General features: G+C 40.1%; 1 protein-coding gene across 1 annotated transcript in view; it reads left to right on the top strand.

Moving 5' to 3' along the window:
- The first annotated feature begins 13,409 nt into the window (after positions 1-13,409).
- The window catches only part of LOC110955324 (limbin), a 66,082-nt gene continuing 58,651 nt past the window's right edge, over positions 13,410-20,840 (top strand). Inside the window, exons 1-2 of the mRNA XM_051948794.1 lie at positions 13,410-13,520; positions 16,063-16,133. The gene's annotated coding sequence lies outside the window, so the exon portion shown is untranslated. The remainder of the gene's footprint in view (positions 13,521-16,062; positions 16,134-20,840) is intronic.

Genomic DNA, 20,840 nt, shown 5'->3' on the forward strand with positions numbered 1-20,840 from the left:
GCAGCACTTCTGAAGCTCCCTAATTACCCAGTTGTGGCTCATTTGTTATCCACAAACAGACATGTAGAAATAACAAGCTGCCATTTGCGGAGTTCCAGTAGATACAGAAATCATTAAGACCACTTAGTAACCTATAATGACTCAAATGAAAACAAGGTTTCGAAATTTTTGCTAATTTTCATGTTGTCACTGTGAGGAATTGATTGAGTGTAGATTAATGGACAAACATAGTTTTACCTTTAAGGCAAAATTTACAACACAAATGCGAAGTTCAAAATTCTGAAAATTTGACTCCAATGTGGATCCTTACAATATCTATAGTATGATGCTGTATTTCAATTATTAGAAATACAGCAGGATTTATTATGTCCTAATATGTAGTATGCCAGAAAATACCAGGATGTCCTGTTACATTCAGTCAGATTTTGCAGGTTGCAATTCTGCACTCCTTTCCCGCCATTCTGGCCCACAATAGCATGAAAGGAGTTGTCATTTCGCACTACAGACTATCGCTGTCAAAGTGATCAAAGTTTAAGGTACAATTTCATGATGAATTGGTATGTACCAATTGTATGCATAGTGCCTGAAATAGCAAGGCAATATATAGTAAGGTACTGCTGTACTACAGCTGTAGTACAAACTCAAAGGTGAAAAGAAAAAGTATGCGATTTGGATTGCAGTTAATGTTTTGTAAAACTGCAGCTTGTCATTTACTGTTCTATTTGCATATGAAATATACAAATATGGTGTAAAATGGTAGTCGCAAAGTTTTAAGTTGTCATTTGGAACCTTTTTTTCTGGACTCTTTGCGCTCATTTTACAACAACTTAAACCATACTGGCCAGAAATATAACAAAATCCCAAGTTGTGAAATATCTGAATTCCCCTGTAATGTGTGCCTCAGTACTGTGAAACACAGTAGACAGATATGAAGGCATTCTGCTTTACATTTGGCTGTTGTGTGTTTAGGCCACGTGATTGGAGCCTGTGCCAGGGGACAAGGAATAATTCTACAACTCTCCCAGCAAATCAGGGAAATGACAACATAACCAATTTCACTCTGCCTCTGGACACTCGGATTTACATGCTGCAACAAACAGAAAATACTTGAAAATATGTGAATATTATTGGCTGGAAAATGCACAGTTTAGAGAACTGTGGTGTTACATGAGGCCAAAATGGGATTCAAGAGAACAGAGAGACGGTGAAAGAGAAAGACGGTATTTGTTCTGCTCTCGCTCCTTTTTACACCTGAAAACTGCCTCCAACAAATGTGTGTGTGTTGGTGATACCAGAGACCTAAAAGAGATGCCTTATCACATCACATGGATATGCTATGATTTACTAGGGTTGGGAAAAAAATCCATCACCAAACAGCCGGGTGGTGTTTTCAGAGAAAGAATGGTAAAAGACAGAGAGCAAGGGTTAGGGTTAGGGCTATAATTTAAAAAAAAAAATCAACAGACAGAAATGATTTGAGGAAGTGCACAAATTGAGAGTTTAAAATTAAACATGAAAGAAAATGGGACTGAAAAAAATAAGTGTGACTTCTAGGGCTTTGAATACACTTTTTCGTTTGTGACTGCATTTTTGGGGGGGCAGATTTTTCGTATGCACACTCGTAGCCCAAAAGCTCTTTGCTTCCAGAAACCCTGCTGTGAATCAAATTTAGCTCATCTATGACAGAACCAACAGGCTCCTTCTCTGTTGTGCACTTTTGATCAGATTATTCGGACCAGAGACAAATGGAACAAAGCACTTCTTCCTGTCTCTGATGTATCTTTGTCTCTTGTTGTCTCAAAATGCCAGAGCCAGTGTGTCAACAAATCCAGTTTTTTTCCCCTGTGTGATCCAACCCAGATACATCTGTAGTCTGATCAGTGGGAGGGGGGCCGCGGGTAGAGCGAAGGGGTGCTTGAGGTTCCTCTCCCTTCTGGTAATGGATTGGGTGAAGATGAAGGGAATGTGGACAGAGATAACAGCACTGTTGTTAAGGTTTTATGAAGACAGATGTGAGAAAATGCTGGGTTCAAATAGTCAAACATCAGTCATGAAAGCATGTTGACTCATGGTGTAAATACATAGTTTATTAGACTCTGTATCAAAGGCAAGGCAAGCTTCCAGATTAATACTTCCTCACTAATTGAATTCTGATGCAGTGTGGTAAGCTTGCAAAATAATGAGAACATAACCCAGAGACAAAATAGATAAATTAAATACATCATCACTCTTTGCAATTTTGCATTTTTGGGGGGTATAAATATGGATAAACTGCTGTATATACGTATCTATTGTGTATCATAGAGCGATAATAATCTGAAAGTGAATTAATAATGGTTGGTGAAATGCTGATATTGACCTGAGGTTGACAAATTTTGACGATCAACTGAAAGACAATATCAGTCACAAAATATTTATATTGTATTTATCATGGCCAACAGCAAACCTATTAAACCTGCAAGAAATCAGTGAAAGTCAATCCAATCTGATAAACTTATTTAAATTCAGTGAACTGGTAAAACCTGTCTGTGTGCCCACTGGCAACTGACGGGTTGAGGAAGTGCCCCGCACACTGGCAGTCCTCTGTTACCATGGATACGGCCCCAAAACCGTTGCTCTAAACCCTTTCAACATAACACTACAAAAGTAACAAAGCAACACTTCTGTGTCTAAAAATAAATTCGAAACTGTGAATGCAAAACAGTTATCACCTAGCTTGTTAATTAGCACCTTGGTTTTGGTGACAGTAAAATACCATAATAACAGTAATAAACTCTATTTAAAACAAAGATACGAAGGACTCTACTATACAAACATAGAGCCTTAAATCTGTTTTAGCATTTTTCTTTTGGCCAAATGGGGCAATGCAACAAACTGTACATTATAACACTGACGTACGATCATCTTATAGAACTGTGGTGGCAGACATGGGCAAGCACCGACTTTTTATTTACACTTTCAGGAGGTATGGTGCAGCCCCAGACTGTACAAAAGATGCCCCAGCCGCTGGGTCTGAAAAGTAAAGCAAATGCTGAAGTGCCTTAAACCTGCATTCTTTCTGATGGCTAGCAGGAGGCAGATAGAAGTCAGATTGGACAGAAGTCTATGAGGAAATGACCCAACTTTTCACTTTCAGTGAACATTGTCCTTCTGAATTTCATGGTCTCATTTCCTAATTGAAAGACTTTTTGAATGTTAACTTTGTGAATTGTGGTCTCATTTAGAGTAAACAGCTGATAAAGTGGGTATTTTTTAGGCGGGTGTCCTTGTGACTGACAACTACTACTACTACATGAGAATGCATGGCAATGGGCAAATTCCAAACTTGAGGCTTCAAAACAATAGTCCATAATCAAGTGGTTGATGACATGGTTGCTACAACTATCTTTTATATACAGTCTATGGGTGCAACATTGGCATTTATTTGATCGGTTTGTGTCCTCCTGTGGTTTACTAGTGTTAGCTGCGTTTTGTTCTCTGCTACCTTTGCTGAATGCTCTACTATATTCACCAGCTAGCTGATAGCTTTGTGTGTATGAGTGTTTTTTCCCTAAACATCTCTATGCTATGACTTGTCGGTAATTCTCTGCAGGTTTGTCACAACAGCAGGTGTGTCCTTTTTTATGTAGTTTTATATATACTAAAAGAAATAACCAGTTTTAACACAATGCTAATAAAGCCAGCTCTGCAAGTTGCATGGCTATCATCTGTGGCCTGTGGTCATTCTGAAGTTCATAAATAACTGGCAGTGACTTAGAAACATTAAAAAATAAGCTTGCAGTCTTTAAGGCCGTGTGCGCAGGCAGAAATGCACTAAACTGAAGCATTAGTTTAGTGCAGATAGAGCAAAGCAGGTTTCACCCATCTGCATCTCATTCCTATACACTTAAACAGGAAACTCTTATTTTTCTGGGAGGTTGGAGAACAGTTTAATGTGTGTCATGTAAGGACAATCTAGAAAAATCTGAGAATACCAAGCAGCTAGTAACTGCTGTAGCTTTAGTCATCAAATTTCCTGCAACTTTGACGATCAATTTTTTTGCCATTGTGAAGGCCACAGTAGTACAGCAGCGCACAGTTAGGAAACTATTCTTCCAAAACAACCTGCTGCCATCTAAACACATAGCAGAGGAAGTTCCAATAGTAGCTGTTAGAAGATCTTGTGCTGTCAGTGGTGAGTGGAGAGATGAGAGGAGCTAACTGACCAGATAATGAGGACTAAGTTTTGCGTATTTTCCCTCGATCACTGATGGTCTTTGGAGCTCAGTGGAGCAGACAGTGTGAGCTCACAGGTGGAAAGGAGAAGGTAAAGTCAATACCTCTGACTGGCCTGAGCTCCTCAAAGAAGAGACCAGGAAACAAAACAAAAACAGAGGCAGGGATATTAAGAAATCTACAGATGAATACACAGATCTGCACTGAAAAATATAACTAATCGATCAGTCACTCGCTAGAATTTTTATCATTTAACTATTCATACTTGTCAAAAACATCAATTACACATCCAATGTCTCCTTAAACTGCTTTCAGACAGTCTTAGATCCTGTGTGGTTTGAAGAAAAACTAAATAGCACTCAACCGTTTCTGTTCTGTCCTTGTGTCTCGCCACTGTTGCTTTATCTTTCTTTACCGTGTATTCCAGGTACTGTCTTTGATTCCTTTTTGAGAAACTGACAATGGCCGATGCACAGAGAGGCATAAAGAAAAATCCATAAGCCTCCTCTTTGTCTCTGATCCTCATTCTCAACAAGGCATTATTTTCAAGAAGCGCCGGCATCAAGCGCCTCCTGAGCCTCAGTGGTTTCAAACGTGCAACAGGTGTGCTTCCTCCTCCACTCCCTCCCTGACTTTCTCCTGCACTGACAGCGGTACAGGTGATTCTCTCCTCATTGTCATTCGCCAGTCAGCCGAGTATGAAGGTCAACACTTTGAAGGAGGGCATGAGAGGAGCAAGCCAATCAGAGGAGAGAGATGAGACGAAAGTGTGATTGACTGGCTTTGGGGGTGGGTTGGGGTGGGTGAGGGGTTGGGGTGTGTGTGTGTGTGTGTGTTGGGGGATACCAAACAGAATATGCATACCCAATGAGGAATCAGGAGATGAAAGGTCCTTGTTGCTATGGAAACACACCTGCTGTGGTGGAATATCGGTGTGGCTTCATTGATATGAGGGCTACGGGGTTTAAGGCCATGGGGGTTTGAGTTGGGGGGGATTGTTTTTGGGGGGGAGAGCTCAAGTGTGTGTGTGTGTGTGTGTGTGTGTGTGTGTGTGTGTGTGTGTGTGTGTGTGTGTTGATTTGCGTACTGGCACATGTGTGCAAACAACCTGCCATGTACTGACTTGAAATGCACCTGTGAAAATACCTGCATCTATTAGTTTTGCTCCTGATAATATGAACCAAACTGCAGAGCCTCACAAGACATTTAGAAACGGTTTACCTTTAATGCTTGTATCTAACAGTAACACACACACACACACACACACACACACACACAGACACACAGACAACATATTTATTGGTACAGTGTCATGAATGTCATGATAAGATCTACAGTTTACAAAAACATCATAAGACGTGACAGATGATCATCATTTTCAGAAGTCTGCTTTATCAGACCATCTCCAGATACTGGCCCGAGGGCTGAACAGATCGTCTTCTCACTGTCTTGAGTCTGCTAAATAATTGGTCAGATTATTTGAATTGAGTTGTCATTTCCTTGTTGCTTTAAGGGTTGTAGACATTTAGCAGATTTACAAACACAGACGCCACCAATCAAGGACATATAATGCGACTTATTTTACTGTAAATGTAGCGTTGTTTACTGCTGATAAGGACATGATATATGTGTCTGGCTTTTTAACATGTTCATTTTTCAATTTGCTGGTACAACAGTAACGTGTGTACTGTACGAAAGATAAAATCACCCATAATGGAAATGTATTATACTGAATGTATAGTATGAGATGACCTTGTTCCGCATATGATGCAGAAAACAGATGTTTGATGCAGACAGATTTCCATTTCTTGAGCCATTTTCAGGTTTCAGCATCTAATCTTGTCAAAAGTGTCAATAGAAAGACAACTGATAGCCTGGTCACCTCCGATACAGATGGATGAATGACTGGTAAGAGGAGGGGAAGACTTTTGACTGCCATGTGACAGAAATGCAGAGATATTAGAAAAATACACGTTATCCTCCCCGTGAGGCCGTATGGAGAAAAGGCCTCATCGTTGTCGTCCTCCTCCTCCACGTCTCTTCTACTCTCTCCCTCTCTCATTTATTTCAATTTGTCATGCTTTACTTTTCCCTTAAGAGAGCACGCTTGCTGGTGAGCGGCCCCATATAGGCCGCGAAATTGTGTCTGCGCCTTGGCTGTAATGAAACATTTAGATGCAGGGAGAGTGATGGTTGTGCATTAATACAAGTGGTGGTGTTGCCAGAGCAAGCCTTGGCTCTGAACAGGCCGCCGGCTCAGCTCGGCACTCCAAGCAGCGTGGTGGTGAGAGATGTCTCATCACTTAAGTTCATGTAGGTTTTTTTGTTATTTATATTTTTCTTATCTATGGAATGATTAAGGGATTTGAAATGGTGCACATGGGTGAAGAGCACCAGTGAAGTGATAATGGTGTGAACTGACATGAAGCACATGTCAAAGATGCTGATATGAGGTGATAGAGATGATTGATTTCATTGAACTGTTTTGTGCAAACTGGATATGTGTGTGAAAGTCTATTTTTATAGGTAGCTTTGTATAGTGTAAGAGCATGTCTCTCTGTGGTAGTTATAGTTATGTTCTCATGTAAGTACTGAATTCCACTTACAGTGACTCTTATAGATTCTGCCATTTGTGTTCATGTCCACAACCTGTTTTTATCTTATAGAAGCATCCGCTTATGAAGATAGTCAGAAGTAGCAATGCTGCCATAGAAAAATCTTCCACTGAAGGTAAAAGTACAGCATTGAGAATGATAAACTTACAAAGTACATAGATAATGCTATTAACATACACTCTAGTTATAATTTTTTTTAAATACCTGTGATTTTTTTCTTAAACAAGATTATTAATGATGTCTTAAGCAAGACTAGGTCTCTAACTAGCAATGAAAAGCTTAGTGAAACTAGTAACTGTAGTCAGATATATGTAGTGGTGGTGCTTCAGCAAATCATAAGCGTTCCTCTATACATTTTTATTAATCCGTCAGGTAGCATTCTTGTTCATGCAGTCATTATGGCAGCTGCAGATGAAATACAAAACGCACTATCAGAAACAGATGTGTCGCTCTTCTATTTTTAACCGCTGTGAGGAAGATGAAAATAAATGTGTCACAAAGTGAATGGTGCTCACTGGAGCTTAATTAACCTCTGCTAGCCCCAGCTGTGTAAAATCCATCCTCCAACCACGGAGCTCCACAGTCGACATTCCAGCACATGTTGCTGCGTACCGTATGTTGTTAGCTTTGTAGGTGTTAAAATTTTAAAGTAATGCATAATTTCACTTCAAACGCATTAGCATTCATCTGCATGCCTAAGCCTACTAAGGGGCTAACCCTTGCCTTAGGTTGCAAACTAAAAGAAAAGCAACAGACACAGCTTTCACTTACTTATGTATGAGTGCTGTACACAGATTTTGCCTTATGCAAATAGCTCCTCTCATCTCTCCACGCAGATCAACTGGAACGGCACTGTTGATAAGTGAATATGAAAATGTTTAACATGTATATCGTATTATGACGTATCTATTATTTATAACACTTTTGTTGACATAATGCGGCTTAATTTTTCTGTTCTTTGTGAACAATTTCAAAGCAAGCAAATACATATCCCTTAATGCACCTTTTATTTATTTCTTTATGGTGCACAAGGCATGCAGCTGCAAACATAACCATCAAAATTTACCTTCTTCACATTCTGATGCATTTGTCCATGCATGCAACATTTCCTTTGATATAAAGCCAGAGTTTTCACATTGCTGGTCTTCATTCAACATTTCTGAAATACATAAAACCAACAGAATACCCAGTGAAGTTGACAGTTTCTTTTTTTAATTCAGTGTTGGCTGTGGCTTCAGGCACACTCTCTCTTCATTACATGCATAGCTCCAATGAGACCCTGTGCATTTTCAGAAGACAGATCTTTTGTGTGTGTGTGTGTGTGTGTGTGTGTGTGTGTGTGTGTGTGTGTGTGTGTGTGTGTGTGTGTGTGTGTTTCAGAACCTGGTTAAGGGCCTGACATTGTAAGACGGGGAGAATACACTTCTGTTATTGAGAGATCAAAGGGAGGCAAGTCATTGTGAATTCTTACATCTCTTTGCTGTTGGACTCAAGCTATGGTCTCTTGAGCACCACTTTGAGCTTTGCAAGAAACTGTGTGAGGAAAACACGCTCAAAGATGGAGGAATCACCAGCAGCATCCTCCAAAGAGCAGGGTTATATTCGTTGCCAAGTTCTATATGGTCACCGTCTGGTTCACAAAAATGACTCTTGCCAAAACAGTACTAGCTAGGTTATTTAAACCAAACTGTAAATCACTGTCAGGTTTAAATGGGGGAAAAATGCTGGACATGAAATGCAAGTGTTGGTTGCTACCCAGACATTACAAACAGTAGTGAATGGCTGATCCAAACTGACTTGACAAATAAATCAAAGCCTATTAACTTTATTTAGCTTTAAACAAGGACCAAAGGCCCAGTGCTACCTACACAAACGCAAAGAAGTAGGTCTTGGATACACAGACCGTGTGGGCCAATTTAACATAAATGCTGTTTTGATTTGTGTGTTACGGTATACGAGGTAGAGCTCAGGTGCAGGGAATGAACAGACTTCACGTGAATGCAACACCAACTTTATTCACAAACCAAATTAAAGAACGTACAGATCGGGCTATGAATAAAAACGGAAAGTAAAGCGAAAACCAACGGCTTGAAAAACTATAGCGTTATAAAATAACAAAACTTGGAACCTCTGTAATTCTCCGCGGCACGGTTGCCGCACTTAGCAGACAAATTAGACACAGCTGTTCCCTACTGAGCAATACTACTAGTCACTTTGATTCTACGGCGGTCTCTAGTAGACCAAACTAACAAACGGCTGCTCTTACGTGAGCAATGCTACGGTTCTCTACGGTTGCGGTCTCAACCAACAATACTACGATTCGACAATACTAGTCTTTGCAGGGGATGCTCGGGAGGGGTCACAGCTGAACTGGAAACCGGTGGGAACGGCGTGCCGGGTGGAAGATGGCGCAATGACTGCCAGGTGGGTGGTCGCCCGACCAGATAGTCCAATCGAGCACTGATTACGATCCAGCAAAGGAGGGTGGGTGGTGTCTCCCTTTATGCAGCCACGGTTGCAGGTGCGCCACCTGTCACGGATCCCGCTGATGAAAGAGATGGTGATCACCTGTCACCCAGCCACAGGAAACACCTAAAAAGGGCATGAGGGAAGGGCACTATCTAGACCTGGCAACAGCCACCCTGACATTGTGCCCCACAAAGTGGTCAAGATTTAGCTGAAGTTTGAGTTTGTTTCGATGAAGAATTTCACTCTTAGCCAGTCGCTTCTTTGTCTGATTACTCCAAAAACAGCCCTGCCAATCACAGTGATGCATGACAATAGACTGTAAATGGAAGGAAGCTTCCTCGGGAAATGTATCAACCCGGTCTCACAAGGATTCGTGAAACTGTCACGTAAATTAATCTATGGTTTCGTGCCCACCAACATGATTTTCTCTTGTTTTTCGTGGTGCACACAACGAAATTCAAACCAATGTATTTCAAGCGGAGGATATTTCGTGCCACTCAGAACGTATTTAAAACTACTGCAACTACGGGTTTGATTTTATTTTCATATCTGAATCTTAATCACACCTGAATAGAACTTTTAATTAATCAAATATTCCTCGTGTGTCATATTTCTCCTCTGTCAGATTTAAGCGAGTTAGGGCATTTTGAATGGGCATATTGTATTTTTAATATAAAAGCGTTGCGAATCCAACGCTATATTTTGCATTACATTGTCCCAAATTTATAATGTAATGCAGGGGTCGGCAATTAGATGTGGCTTCGGGCCAAAATTTGTGTAAACAATCCAGGGGCAGATTGAACATTATGTCATTCAGTCGTTTGACCAAAGGGCTGGTCCACATGTGGGCCGGTGCGCTGGTATTTATTAAATAATTTTGTTTACTGGGTACCTGATGCCCGTATAGCTCAGTGGGTTAAGCAGGTGAGTCCTGTACAGGAGCTGGTCCCCGACGCAGCGGCCCAGGTTTGATTCCGGTCTGCGGCCCTTTGCTGCATGTCTTCCCTCTATTTTTCTCCCCTTTTCCTGTCACTCTTCACTGCGACTATCACAATAAAAAGGCAAAAAATAAATAAATTTTTGTTTATTTGTCCATATGCAGCCGAATGGGATGAGCGTCCAACCATTCATCAGTCCTGTACAGGTACGCAGGCCCAGATGCATGCCTGCGTTTCAAGATGCATTTCAAATGTCAACACATAGTCCACCACATAGTGGGTGGAAAGAAGCATATGAATGACATAATGTTCAATCCGCCCCTGGATTGTTTACACAAATTTTGGCCCGAAGCCACATCTAATTGCCGACCCCTGCATTACATTATAAATATGGGACAATGTAATGCAAAATATAGCGTTGGATTCGCAACGCTTTTACATTAAAAATATAATATACCCATTCAAAATGCCCTAACTTGCTTAAATCTGACAGAGGAGAAACATGACACACGAGGAATATTTGATTAATTAAGCGTTCTATTCAGGTGTGATTAAGATTCAGATATGAAAATAAAATCAAACCCATAGTTGCAGTAGTTTTAAATACGTTCTGAATGGCACGAAATATCCTCCGCTTGAAATACATTGGTTTGAATTTCGTTGTGTGCACCACGAAAAACATGAGAAAATCGTGTTGGTGCGCACGAAACCATAGATTAATTTACGTGACAGTTTCACGAATTCTTGTGAGACCGGGTTGAATATATACTTATCTGGTGCAAAGCACAACCTGAACACCTACCACCTAAAAATCTGCAGCCAGTGGTAGGTGTTGCAGATTTTAATTTAACTTGTCTCACATACTACATGGCAACATTATACTTTCAAAAGTGACACGAAAAAGGAGACAGTAATGCACACGTTTCATATACCTCATAAACAACAGAATCCCGAGTCATAACGAGTTAGTCTGATATGTGTAGTATTGACTGGAGTGACTTTATAGCAGCCTGATGTCATTTACATGTGAATTTAATAAATGTAAACAAATTCAAATCTCAGACCCAGTAGATTTATCAAAGTCCAGTATTTGTGCTGCTGCTGTTTTCTAAGGGCTGCAAGGATTTAATTACGAGAAGGAGAATCTTTTCTTGCTGTTTAAAACAGCTGTTGAGAACTGATATGCTCAGAATCACTTCTACTAATTTATAGATTAATACAGACTTTACCAACAACCTGCTTCAAACGCATCACATCATGAAAATTTTTCTTGTGGAGGACTTGAGCCCTATATCTAAATTCATTGTGATCCATGCCATAATAAGAGAGACATTTCACTAAAAAACAGAAACGCCAACATCATTTTAGCTTGGAAGAAAAGTCATGGAATCGCAGATTCAGGAAGATTCATCTAGAGATCATGACTGTACAAAGTTTCATTCATAGTTGGTCAACATTGCCATTCTTACAGTCATGTTGCTAGTGCTAAACTAAAAGCACATATGAAATGAAACGAGAGAAAATAGTGTGCAATGTGTTTGGGGTCTGCATTCTTAGATGCAGAACACATTTCACTCCTAGAAATGGAGGCTATAGCAACTGAGGACAAGGCCAAGCTCACAAAAGAGAATATTTTAATGTAAGTATGGCAAAAATGAGGGAGAGACAGAGGGTGAATTAGAATTTGATAAAATACACCAGAAATGAGCTTGCGAGACATTAATTTGCTCACATAACTAATGCCCTCATAGTGGGTCCAGTCTGTATGATCATCACTTGTGTCTGAGCCGTAACCTCGAGTCATAGCATAAGTTATGCTCTTGAGGCTTATACATTTGCCTTATAGGTTCCCAGAACCAATTTAAAAATGGCTCAGATCTTCCCGACTGAATCCATTCATTTGCACTATGCAAGCAGCACGACAGACTTATGGCATAACCATCATGGCTAATGTAATTAGTCTATAGTTATAAAAAGAATGGTGGTAATGAATTGCTTAATTCTGGAGCGAGAGTAATCCGTTTTCCTGCTAAGTTCTAATATCTCACTGTAACACATCCTCTGTGAGAGGAGATGTTCGACTTACTTGTTGAGCATTGTAAGTGTTTGTAGCACACATTGTGACGGACAAATCCTGCATTAACACATGAAAGCACAGTGGTAATAACAGTCACAGAATAATGCACACACACACATACACTAGCCGCATCATAACTCTCACATCCTGTTTGCCCTGTCAGTCTGATCTTCCCCTCAGTTGAGGAGGGGGGCAGAGGTGGAAGGACTCTGGGCAGGAGTGCCTCAGGTCTTTTACCGAGGGGCCCATATAGACTCTCCTGTCCGCTGGAGGGTGAAATGAGCCCAGGTAGAGCATACTGAGCAGTGGCTGGTGTAGCGAGACTAGATAGGAGGTTCTTCCACCTTTAGCCCTCCTGCATGTTTTCCAGCTGATAAATTGCATATCTGGTCTGGGTGTGTGCAGCGGGGATGGTCCGTCAGTTTTTTGAGTTGAGAGGCACTCAGCTGGTGTGTAGGATGATGGTGATGCTGTTGGTGGAGGTTGAGGAAGTGTCAGCTGAAAATTCACAGATTCACTTGCAATGGATGTTTGCTTGGCCGGCCTCGAGTGGCACAGAACCAATCAATCAATAAACCTCAGTACAATATGATTAATAAAACACAAATAGCTTTTATATGACTATTGGTGAACAGATATTGTATATATATATACTGTATGTTGTTGCTACACACCATGGCTAATCATTGAATTGGGCATTTTGCTTGTAAATATAATGTGAAGGTAAATATAGCTCTTATAGAAATGTGGCGTATTCATTTTAAGGCTACTTTAAACAGCACAATAAACTGTAAAACCTCACACTGTTTAACAACCCAGTGCATCACCTCTCCCCGAGAGCAAAAACCAACAACTTTCATCAGATTGATTTAGATGCAAATGGTGTACTCACACATGGTAGAAAATGACACTTGTTTCCTATTTTCTTATTTTCTCCCCCCTGTGCGCTGCTTTGCAAATTAAGTGGAGTGTTTGTGACAGCTTGATGCTGGCGGAAGCAACAGCAAGCAGAGCTTTGGATTGCAAATGTTCCCTGAGGGGGCCGGCCCTGGTTTGATATACTTAATAAACTTCAAATCCGACAGGCTGGCAGAGGCAGCATGCTGCTGCTTATTTCTCTCCCTTCCCACAGTGAGATATGGGGCCCTGTGGAAATGGGAATGGGGAAAGTTTAGACACTTTCTGAGAAAGGATCAGCAAAGAAAGGTAGGTGTGTGTGTGTGTGTGACCTGTATGTGCTTATTATGGAAAACTGAACGATGCACTGTAGAAGTATGGGAGTGAGTATATGTACATCACTTGCATTGTCTGCCTTTCACAAGGGGGTGGACATAATAATGTGAAAGTCTTTATAATATATTTCAGCCCAGTACAATGCCTTGTAAAAAGCTTTCCCTCAAAAAGCTTATATTGCGATATTTAATACTTGTTGAGTTTTGAGCTTCGAGAGATGCTGATTCAACTTTTTTTTTAGATATATTGTATGTGATGCTGTTTCTGCATTAAACCACTTGTTTGTTTGTGCAAGTGTTTATGCAGTCTGTCTGTCTGTCATAAATTGAGAGTGTATTTTCACATTTGATAGCTGTACAAATGGTGATACCAATTATTTGAAACTTACTTGACTTATTATTTGACTAAGACTCTGCATCCACGATGGTGGCTCTGTGAGGCTGTGTTCTATCACAGTTGCGTCTTTAGCTAAACGCTTGTCAGCATGTTAACATGCTATGGCAAGTCGTTTTAGGATTTAATAGTTAGACTGAAAATTTACTGTTTTTTTTCAAAGAGCACATTTTAGATATCCACGGTGATATTCTTATGTGGACAAATGAGATCACATTTCTCCATGTTTATTGGGTTTCTTGGGGTTACAGCTGAGGTTTGAACATTTTTCAGGTATTTGACATTTATTTATTTATGACATTATTATATGTTCATAGTTTCACTTTCAAAATTAAAGCCAGAGATGCCACCATTATGGTAATGTCAGAGGTAAAGTCTAAAAATCACCAAGGTGGTGTTGGGCACCATCGGGACCTGTATCAAATTTAATGGTGATCCATGTGATAAGATCTTTCTGCAGTGGATCACCAGCATCAGTAAGATTTATTCTCAGGGAAACACAAAATTTCATGGGCAGACACACAACCGATAGATCATTATTGTTATAATACAGCCATGCAGCTAGCATGTCTAAAAAGGAAATTGCATGCACAGATAGCAGTTTTGTGTGGCATTTAGCAACAAAACATTGTGCATTATCCATTTGCTATGGCATGATTTTACTTATGTGTTCAATTTTACATTCATCTTTTGTAGAACCATTTTGGTCCAAAACAAGACATATCTAATGGTCACAATATTTGGAGTTTTCTTGGTCTTGAGGTGATAAATCACAGTTTTAGTGACCTTCTCTGATGTCCTCTTGCATTATACTTCAGCAAAAATGACAATTTTTAAATGAGAAATACCTAAATCTAAATAAATTTCAAGAAAATTGTCATGCACTACAAAGGAAGGAGTCTTGTCACGTTCTAGCCTCTATCAGCCTTTATCTTGCAAACTACTGGGTCACAATGAAACACTGCATAGTATGATAGTATGTAGAGACTAAATGACCAGCTGGTCTTTTCTGCCGCGTGTTTCATGTTTCCCTGTACTCTTGGCATTAGAAATGGAATTGATCCATTACAACACTGTCAGCACTGTCAGCAGCACATGTAGCAGAGTGTGTATCAGAGCTGAGCGTACAGTGGTGTGGAGTCAAGAAGTGTCTTTACAATAAATTGCTGAAAGTATTTAAATTTTGTCATTACCTAAAATCAGCACTGTCATCTGTCCCAAAAATCCAGTATCAGTTAGTGTCAAATAATATGATTGTAACATGTTACAAAGCAACTTTACTTTGACAATGCATGAATATGAAATTATCTTTGGAATATAACATGCAGATTTTCAATAAAACTTTAATAAAACTCTGTTTTTAAAAGCAAATTTACTTTCTCTAGGTCCATGTCAAGCTTGATAGCTGTACACAAACAGTTACTGCATTTTCTGTATCGCACCATCCTTCCCAAGTCTCCTCTACACCTTCCTCCAGCTGAAAGCGCTATCTGCATGCCCCATTCCAGAGTAAAAACTTACCAGCAGGAAAGTGCCATAACATAATCCTGCAACATCTCTCAGGAGTTCCTTTTAATCCCCCCCTAGTAAATTAAAGTGAGAAATTGAATTAGAAGCTTTTCTTGTCCAATAATACAGATTTAGAACAAAGTATCTGATAGAGAGCAAATACGTAGTCTCCTCTATTCTGACATATCCTCAGAAGTCTAATCTCTCACGTACATGCAGTGTTTGATGTCCAATTAACCAGAATGCACACAACCGAATATCCCATTTAAACCCCATTATCTAGACAGGGGAAATGCTCACAGCTACCTCAGAGTTTCCTGTCAGAATGCCCATGATCTGCATTTCCAATGATGCCAGCTATTTCCCGACTTAAAGAAGAGATAAGGGAGGAAATAATGCTGGCAGTTATAGATTTACATGAAGAATACCAATCAAGGCAGACTGAATTTAGGCTTTACAGGTCTTATTCCATATTCTGAAAAGGCAATGACCATCAGCAATGGAGATGACAGTGATTTTTTGTTTTGATTTTGCATAGGGAGAAGGGAAAGTTGAAGCACGTGAGGAGTATTTGTCATGTAGTTTATGTGCATAAAGGTTAATTGTTCCATAGGCTGTACATGAAGAGGATGCAGAGCAGTGACTGAACTGATGGATGAGATGTGCAGCAGAACTTCTGATGAGGTTAGTGAAAAAAATCTATGGACGCTGTCTTCTGATAACAATTGAAAAGTGGGCATGTGGTGGATTGGACAGTTACCCCTGTCACAGCTCTTTCCTGTTCACTGTAGTAGTTTGTGCACTATGAAATTATACACTGTAGTTGGTAGTGTTGAGTTTGATGCCAAATTGGCAGAGAGAGTAATCAGACCTAAGTCAGATTTAGCCAGATATCATGATCATGTGTTGGTTCAAATCCCTTACTTATATAGTACATCATAAATAAGACTTTGCACTTGAGAGAGGCCAGATTATGAGTAAATGTCATTTTTCTTAAAGCTTGTTGAGCTATGGTACACGCTATAATCTTGACACTAGATTTCATACAGTGCCATACCAGAGCTTTAGAACAAAGTTTGTGACCACCTATGTATAATTAATTCTACAATTTCATTTAGCAGACGCTTTTGTCCAAAGCGATGTACAACACAAGCAAGAATTCCGACATAAGAAAAAACCTTTAGTAAGTGCAAAAAGTGCTTCAAGTGCGATTGGTCAAAGGTGTTGCCATCAAGTTGCAGAAGAAGTGCCAACCCCCCTTTTTTTTCAGCTTTGTCAGTGCTAAATAAGTGCTGGGTTTTGGACCACCTGACTTATTCTACCCCTAAGGTGGAGTCGGATTAAGTGCCTAATCCTAAATTAAGGAACAGTTTGGATCCAATTTTTGTTTTTGTCTTAATGCATCACAGAGCAAACACTAAATTGATTTTAATCGGATCTCTGAGAAAAAAAGAACTTGATCAGGACATCCTTAGTTTTAATATGTTGAAGTATTAACCCACTGCAGTTTGTCGTTACTTTTATGCACCCTTATGGGCTTTTTTATGGGATCTTTGTTGCATGTTATCCCACTAGTCTGCCCTCACTCATGTCAGTCCCTTCCTGTCAATCTTTACTGTTAAAAAATGACAAATACTCTCTCACAATCAGTTCCATAACTCATTTCCTTTGTCAGTCATGACAGACATCTACGGATTTTGCCATCAGTTTGACTCCAGGCTAACAAGACTCTGACAAATTGCTCTCTTTTCATAGGCCCTTATATAGTCATGTGGCAGTCACAAATGTGGATTACACTATGTTCTTTAGGATTAGAATCTTTGAAAACAGAATTTCAAACATGCCAGTGACCTTTTTGCTCAATGCAGCAGAGCCACTGCAGTGAGATTGTGTCTGAAGTCTGGGTGATGTGAGCTTGGTAATTGTGAACCTATCTGCCGTTTCTCCGCTGGCTGTTGTTAGGGGAAGCAGCGAGCGTGTGCTGAGGTTGTGAGAAGCCCTACCATTCCCTCTAATAAGCCCCTGTGGGACCTACACAAGCACAGCTGCAAGTACATGCAAGCCGTCTGCAAAGCGAGAACACTAGCTACTTTTAGGGGGACTCTTAGCGAGGCAAGTGTGAACATTCACTGTTATAGAATAATGACCTAATATCGCTCTCCGCTCTGTGACAGGTTATTGCCAAACGCAGTGGGGTTACAATAAGATGTCAGATTCAATGATACTTCAGCACTCAGTGCAGCATAAAATGGTTCCTTACACGAGAGGTGGACTGGTGAGATTCTGATGCATGTGATGGAGTGATATTGGTCAAAATGCTGGTCCAGTACACAACTTCCTTCAGTTGCTGATGTTTCTAGGGAAGTGTCATTTTATTTCCAGTGAGCTTGACAGAGCGAAGCAGTCCACTTTCTCAGAGTTTTCATCAATGCCTGACTCACCTTAGTTTGCTCTGGAACAGCAGAGTGGTACATACTGTATGTATGCCCTGTGTATTGGTGAGGGTACCATAAACATAATAAATATATTATCAGTTAAAAAATATTTTTTAAAAAAGAGTTTGTTTGTGTCAAGCTCACATAGAAAGATGGAATAAGGTGATGCCACGAACCTGGACACCCTCCAGAGATCTGAAGGAGGCAAACTCCAAATCCAAAGTTTTCTCTAAGTGTTGATTTAATCCCTTAAACTCGTCCTTGTCTACAAGTTACATATTTAGAAGTGAAAACATTCTCTTCCTACTTTAAAATGGCACCATGTCTGTACCTAGCAGTCCTTTCCCCTGTCTTTCCCAACCCTTCCTAACTCACCGCAGCTCAAACACACCAGCTCACTTACAACTCTACTCACACATCATAAAAATACTCAACACAATGACAAATGATAATATTAGAGTAAATCAGACATATGTTTTTAAGCGGGAAACCATTTCCAACAAACAAAAATATACAAAGCCTCACTTTGCAAGTTGATTGGTTCATTAGATTTGTGACATATGAATTTCTTGAAATCTGAATCCACATTTTTGAGACGTACACTGCAGATACATGGTAGAACTCTTCAGAAATGGAGTTGACTAATTTCACTCATTATGTGTCTGCCAGCATTAAAAAAACACCAGAGAGCTCTTTAAACTCACTTTCTATGATTTGGCTTTGTCTTAGCTGATGGTAATTGTTACAACTATTTTATATTGTTGCATCTTAAGGTCTTTTTATATACTTAAATGTTTTTAGTTTAAAGCACATTGTAACTTTGTTTTTGAACGGTGCTTAATAAAGAAAGTTAATTATTGTTACTGTAAGAGACCCTCAGGTAGATGCAACTTACTTGCATGTTCACATGAATTCCTGACAGCTTGCTTGCACCACAGGGACATTTCTAGCCAACCCTGCCTGTTGACACACAAACCTCTCCAACCAAGGCACTTGATGAGGGTGAGCAGAATGCCACCAGGTGCAGAGTATGGCTGCATGGGGGCACTGGTATAATTAATTTTCTGGGAGCTTTCGCCCCAGAGCTTCAGAGCCTCTTCCTTTCATTTTCTATCAGGTCCAAGGATCTCCCCTCTCGCTGCTCGTGGTTCTGCTGCAGGGGTCTCCAGCCTTATCGGTAGCCCTGTCTTATCTCCAGCTTGTCCCTGCAACCTGACTGTGGGAAGATTAGCTCTGCACCTCTTGTCAGCTCCTGATTTTTCCTTCAGTGAAGACAGAAAAGAGCCCAACATAAGCCAAGATTAAGCTGATACTGTGGGTGCGCTAACTGTGTTTTTCTGCGGGTCTTCTCGAGCTGTGGTGGCTATTGTAAAGGGCAAACCTGTTTAGTTTGAGCCCTCGCCTTTTCAGAGTAATTACATGGAGAAGAATAGCAAGAAAGATACGGTTCTTCCTTAGAGGCCATGAATATCTATTTATAACTGCTTTGTCTACGGTTGAAGCTTACACCGTCCTTAATGTATATTTCGCTGGGATTTCTCATGTCAGGCTGTAATAAAAATACTAGACAAGGAAATGTGTTCTGTTTAAAGCTCAGCTGTGACCAGTGCTACAGTGCTGTAGATGTGGGTCAGTTGCTGGCTCTGAGCTGTCACAAGGAGAGGGCTAAAAGCAGGAAGTTGAAGGCTCTTATGACGAGACCTTGTGGGAGAGATCTCAAGCTCAGCCAATTAGCAGCTGAAAGGCCGGAGTTGAACTGTGACCCCGACTGCTGTAATTTTTTCCTACAGAGACATCTCATTTTGTTCATTAAGCCCGGTGTGGTATATTCTCTGCCGTCTACAGCTTACAATTACACACGCATCAGAGGCAGGGCAGAGCCATGAATGGTCCAATTAGAATCTGACTTTCAGCTTTTTGACATAAAAGAAGAGAGGTTTTACAAAAGAAAAATATGATTGTATGTTCTGTTAGAGATTTAAAAAAAAGAGCCCAGTCCAATCTCTCAGACCCTCTTCTAAACTTTTACCTCTGTGCTCATCTTCATTTCATTTCTATTATTATATTCAATGTAGTGGATTGTGCTATAGATGTTTATATAGAATATAAAGTTTTTTTAGTATCTGATTTGGAAATAATTCGTCAAGGCTTTAACAAAACTTTTACTCCAAAGACACAAACACTCTGCCCCCATTTATAATTAAGCCTTGACAGAATTCAGCTGTTCCTGTTCCCTGCGCCTGCTTTCTTTTACATTTTCGGGATATAATTGTGCGTATGTGTCAATTAAGTGAAACTGAAAACCCAAAGCTGTCTGCCTCCTCATCTCCTACCAAGAAAGCATTACATCCCATCATAAATAACTGCTGGAGTTTAGTCAATAAACATACGAAGGCAAATTCTACTACATTATACTGCCGTTTGGATTTTTTATTATCACCATCGCCCATAATGCAGCTTGAGAATCTCAATTCTCTCACTATTGAGTTCTGTCTGTGGAAAACAGCCTGTTACACAAGCTTTTGTATGAAATCCCTTTCCCGTATTCGCCTGAGATGTAGTTTAAATGTAGAGATGTATTAACTGTGGACATGTGTAACCTGTGTTTATTATGTGAGAGGTTATTCGTAGTATTGTTTTATTATAGAATAGATTTCTTTAGGAACACATTCATGTGACATTTAAAGCAATATTTTTTGCCATTTTTCTGTTGGTCAGAAATCAATCTGCCTTTAATCGGAACATTTGTGCTGCTTCCTGCACAAATATGCAAAATGCTGTCGAACCAGAATAGCATTTCATAAAATGTTATGCTGTGACTGTGGGAGTTCCAGGTGAATTTTCAGAGGCAGCAGGTGTGTGGTCATACCAGAGCTGTCAGAGCGGTTACCAGGTCAGGAGGAGGGACATTCTCTACTTAGTAGGCAGATTTTATGGAACTCATGCTCCTTATGCC

The sequence above is a fragment of the Acanthochromis polyacanthus genome, chromosome 5 (genome assembly GCF_021347895.1).
Source record: "Acanthochromis polyacanthus isolate Apoly-LR-REF ecotype Palm Island chromosome 5, KAUST_Apoly_ChrSc, whole genome shotgun sequence".
Taxonomy (NCBI): domain Eukaryota; kingdom Metazoa; phylum Chordata; class Actinopteri; family Pomacentridae; genus Acanthochromis; species Acanthochromis polyacanthus.